Source organism: Acanthisitta chloris, unplaced genomic scaffold (assembly GCF_000695815.1).
Source record: "Acanthisitta chloris isolate BGI_N310 unplaced genomic scaffold, ASM69581v1 scaffold30828, whole genome shotgun sequence".
In the NCBI taxonomy this organism is placed as follows: Eukaryota; Metazoa; Chordata; class Aves; order Passeriformes; family Acanthisittidae; genus Acanthisitta; species Acanthisitta chloris.
The window spans coordinates 30286-35900 of NW_008686960.1; positions in this window are offsets into that span (position 1 = coordinate 30286).

The window sequence follows — 5615 nt, forward strand, 5'->3', positions numbered from 1 at the left end:
GGTGATGAATCTAGAAAAAAAAATAAAACTTCTAAAAAAAGAAGAGGACTAGAATACAATTCCTAAAGCTAGTTTCTTTACCTGCAGCTAATCATCTTCTTGCTGGTTGTCTCAGGTGATGAGCTCAGATGCATTTCATCTGAGGGGTAAAAGCAAGTCCTGCCCTGGGGAGAAGGGTAGGAAACAGGTAAAAGGAAAAAAACAAGAAAATGAAGGAATAACAGAAAAAATTCTCCCTACCATACTCATCTCCTTTCCTATCTCAACTGGAGAAAGCAGGCTTTGCAGGGGAGGGAGGAACTGCCTAGCCTTGCCTCCTCTCTTCTCCTCCCCTCCATGCCCACCCAGACCTCTACACCCCTCCCTCCATATCCTTCCTCTTCACTGCACCTCCCTCTCAAAGCTGACTCCCACCAGGGCTCCCACTGCCTTCGGGAAGCTGGTGGGGACCCAAACACAGCTCCTGTGGGGGTTCCTGTCCCCAGGACAGAGCTGTGTCCCACTGACCTCACCAGGGCTGCAGCTGGGATGTCCCTGCTGTGGAGCTCAGCAGAGAGGACTTGTCCTGTGGGTTCTGTCTTGGCCACCACTGCTGCTCTTCCTCATAGCAGGTCTTCAACCACACTCATCCACAGGCTCTTTCATGCCTTACATTTTCCAAGGATTGGCTTTCTGGGGAGTTGTTTTTATATGTAACTGTCCAGCAAAGTCAATTTGCTGCTCATTTTTCCTTTGAAATCACTGCGGCTGCCATCACATCATAGGTGGACTTCAGTGACACTTTCGAGCATGCCCAGATTTAGACCAAGTGTGTCTGGCAGAGCCCTTGGCTTTCTATTTCAAACATAGATTTATTTTTTCTCCAGATTAAAAGCACTCACTAGAACACATTTGATCAGATTCCCACTGGGTCTCTGCCTCTCTCATTGCAAAAGCAGATTTTTTTCATTCAGTTAAAGACACATAAACCTATTTCTTGACAACCAGGTCAATTAACCAATTGTTTTTCTGAGAAAACAGAGGAGTCCTTCTCCTGGGAAAGACTTATCTCTGCAGCAAATTATATATTTAATAAGCCAGGAAGAACCAGTTCATGCTAGTGAAATTGTCAGAATGGCCCATTCCCATCACTCCAAGTGCCAATTCTTTTTAAGAGCAATCTGTCAGACCTTGGGAATCAGGGGAATGGGGGTCAGCAAACAGTCACCTGGGCATAGTAGTAGTAGTTTCTCTCTCTGCCCTACTGTTTGACCTTAGATTTAATATTCAGTGCTGGCATCTCATGTCTAGTTTCCCCAATTTTTGGGATTGAGTGCCAGCACCCATCGTGTTTCCATAGGTGGAAATCCTTGCTTATCAAGAAACAGACATACCCCCAGGGACATCATAAAACTTTAAATTCCAGGACACAAACTGAGCTTTAAACAACAGAAACTTCTCCTCCGGGCAAGCTTTTCTCTTCAGAACAGTGGGGAAGACACTGAAGTGATGAGTTTGTCTTGTATTAGAGCATCAGTCTCCAACCCTTCCCTCTGCCAGGGGAAACTCTAGCATCCATCCCAGACACACTGGTCAAAGCAAAGGCCCACTAAGCCCATGCAGCTGCCTGTACCTTTCACTCCTCACATCAGACAAGGCAAGATACCTGTAGCAGGCCAAGCAGTTATCTTCAATGAAGGTCCACAATGAAGAGAGGATTGAGAAAATGTCACTAGGGATTAGAGACACAACAGCACTCTGTCTTGCAGTACCAGGTGCTTTACAAGCATCACTCTTCATCCCACCCTCCCAACACCTCCACCAGACTGCCACCACCAAATTAACAGATCCCAAGCTTGGATAAGTAAAGAGAGATCAACACAAAACCTGACTTCGTCAAGGAAATCCCTGTGTCCTTCAGGAGCTTCAAGACCTGGCATCTGTCGCAGAGATAAGGTCATCCTTTTGCCGTGCCTTGAGGACATTCTTTCTAGGAGCTACTTCCAGAGCACACAGCACTCAAAGGAGACAAACCTCTGCTTACAACCAGCTGTCACAGGTGTAGGGGGATTTCAGGCTGTTCTCATGCAAAGCATTGTCAGGTGGAGATGTTTCTACAACTTGGTCTTATCTTGGGTTTAAATCAACTAATCTGCAGGATGAGTCCTTTGTCTTTCAGCCCAGCTAGTCTCTCAGCAGCAGGAAAAAAAATCATCACTTGCTGCTCATCAGAATTAACCCAGGATTAGCAGCAGCCCAGGAACTTCAGACAGCAGCCTTGCTGAGGGATGGGGTGGTGAGTGAAGGACCTTTTCATTTTATTTTATTGTCCATTAAGAAAGGGAATTTCAAAAATGTCTACATTAGTACTGTATCAAAAGTCATCCTTTTTTTAAAAAAAATCACACTCAGTTAAAACTCCTATTTTTGTACCCAGATTCTCACTTTGCCACATAAATATGATGACAACTTAGGCAAAGCTAAGCAAGAGTGCAACCAGCTGTACCACATTTGGAGGAGTGAGACAAGATGGGAGAGGGGAAAGGGGAAGCTCTTCTTTACGAATACCTTCCCAACATGTCTTTCATCAGCAGCCAAATATCTGAGCTTGCTTGTTCTTACTAATGAGACGGAATCAAACTGTGGTCTGAAAACACAGTGAACCCAACACTACTAGCTACTATGGTCACCTGTGCTACCTGTAGGTGCACAACTGCACCTACAACAGGGCAAGCACCTGGATAAGTAGGGACGTAGAAAGTCCTGTGGGCTGGTGTATCTCTAAGAAAGGGAAAAAAAGGCTTGCAACTGGTCTCATGTACTAAACCTGCCTGGCATGAAACATCTCCAGCAGAAGCTATCCTGTGTGTACCCACATGAACACAGCCCATCTCTACATGCTGCCACCAGAACAGTTAATATCACACACACTACTTTGGGCTAAATGTTACTCTTTCACTAGGACAAGTAGAAGACACTTCAAGGTACCAGTCAGCTGCTTTAATTAATTACCATCTCTTCTCAGAGAGCTGGCTTGCAACCAAAGTCATCTCCAACTCATTTTTCAACCTGTCCCCCTTCAACAGGGGAGAAAAGAGGAAAGATTGCACTGCATATTCATTAAACATATTCTTAACGAGCCAAGTGACACTCTGTCACTGCTGTTACATCCATGTGGCTCCCTCCAGCCCTAGGGAGGACTTTGGCCCCAGCTTGCTGAGGGGAGCCCAGTGCTACAGGTTCATCTGATGTTCAGGTGTAGGGAGGGAAGAGAGGAGGCCAGTCTTGCTGACCCCACGTTCAGTCTCTCTCAGCCTGTTTTCCATAAGTAAATTTGACATTTTTTTTATTCCTGATGAGGTTTGGAGGCAGTGGGACACCTCTATTGGGAGCTCCAGGCATTCCTCTGCCTGGGCATGGTCATTGCCTGGGGCTGGAGGCAGCTAACAGGGGAGATGAAACTGAAGCAGGGAAGAGGAGAAGGACAACAGGGAAATGTTTAACTTAAAACAAACATTACAAATTTCAGTCTAAAAGGTTTTGACAATGTTTTCCTCCAAGTGATAAACAAGATTAAATTTCCATAAGATATTCTGCACAACCAGCTTATTTATTCAACCCCCCTGGTTCTACAGCAAGGAAGTTTTGACAGGCTCTTTTCCTCCATGCAATAAGGGCTCCTGTACATAAAGAGACCTTGATCTCACAGCTCTGCTCACATGGGGTACACCGCAAATCAACATACTACAGATCATGTCCTATACAACCCATGAGTTACAGAATAAAAGACACTTTTCTGACCCAAGAGCTTGTGCTAAACTTACTGTGTAGTTTGTTCTGACAGAAGCTCTCATGCTACTGACTTTGCCTGTGGCTAGAGCAGCAGGAGTGTCTCCATGAATGCCTCATATTTTCTGTCTTTTGCTGGATGCCACATGCAAGACCACCCAAGGGAGCCAGAGCCTGCCTCAGCATCACAAGCACTGGGCACTTGCTCACAGCACTGGGCAGCAGGTGTGGGTGCTGGGAAGAAATGTTTTACGGAGAGGCTGAGAAAAGGGGAACAGTGATCTGCAGGAAATTGGTGTCTTAGGACAAACCAATGGCAGAACAAGAAAATACACAAGCAGTGTAATTATACTGAGGTTATGAAAGCATGCAGTAACTTGGACACATACCATACTGAGAACTACTAATTCAAGGCTATGGGTTCCTGCGTAATTACTATAATTGTCTGCATCACCCCCTACCCCAAGCTGTGCAAATCTGGGAAGGGAATCTGCAACTGGGTGTCTGGCCTGACCTGCACTGCCTTGCACCAGCCAGAAATGTCCACACCTGAGCTGGATCAACTACTGATCTACCCATGCCATGTGCAGGTGTGAATGGTTCCCAAAAAATGAAGTGGGAGAGGTTTGCATTCCCTGCACCCTTGCAGTAGGCAGCTGTCTAGTGCATGTCAGCAAGGTGACATCTCTCTGCTTTATTTCTTAGATGCACTACCACACCACACACATACCTTTGTCTAGAAGCTTCCCAGAGGGACAGCAAGACCTTAGGTTTGTCACCTCATCTCACAAGACAAAAGACCTCTATAATTTCACTTGGTGGTATCACTATCCCGAGGGCCTCTCCTGCACGTGTTTCAGTGGTGCTAAAAGGAGGATTGCTGTCTGCAGCAGAAGCAAACTGTTAGCCAAAGAGCGACAAAGCCAGGCTTCAAACCACAAGCACCTGCTGGCTGGTTTGGATGGACAAACCTCATAGTACCACAAGCAGGAGTAAGAATTTAGAGATTGCTGTGATAGGGAAACAAAATTCTGGTGTGTCCTTCTCCAAACACCCAACACTGCAGAAAATGTAGGGGTTCTAGCTTTCCAAACCTGTCAGGTGCAGCAACTACCTACAGCAGAGACTGAAGGGAGAGAGGAAACATCATTTTTTGACATCTCTGGCATTCAATTTAGCTCTAAGAATATAAGACATGCTGAGATCATCTCTTACCAAGCCCCTTTTGCACAACTAACCCCAATTCACACCTTATCTTCCTGCTGCATCTCTGTGAGCCCCAAGGGACAAAACACAGCCTGGGAATTATCTCCATGGCTCTCTCCCACAAACACATACAAGCTCTTACATGTGTGCATTTTCATGACAGCAGTCTGTGGGCTCTTTCTAAAGGCAACCCCCTAAAAGCCTCCACTTTAGAAAGCAAGAATCTCCTGCATTGGTTTTCTGTTTGTTGGGTTTTTTTTCAGAACTGCAGTAGCATCCAAAGGGACCTAGTTTTTAAGTCATTCCAGCTGCTTATTCCTCGTAGACTCTTCCTGGAAGACTCAGAAGTCTTTAGGAGCACACACTGAAGATGATGTGGTGGATACCCCAGCACACAGAAGATGAAGAGCAGGTCACATACACTGCCTCTCCAGCACAGCCCTCTCTGAGCAAAGGGGGGAAATGTGGCTGTATCAGGGACTTGTCTCACAGTAATGCCTCATCTTTACTGTGCCAAACAAACAAACAAACTGGAAGTCAACTTAGCCCAATCCCCCATGAAACAATTTTCACAATTACCAGGTCACATTCTAATGTCAGTTCACATGTTCCCAGACAACTTGGAAGCAACGTCCTGCCAT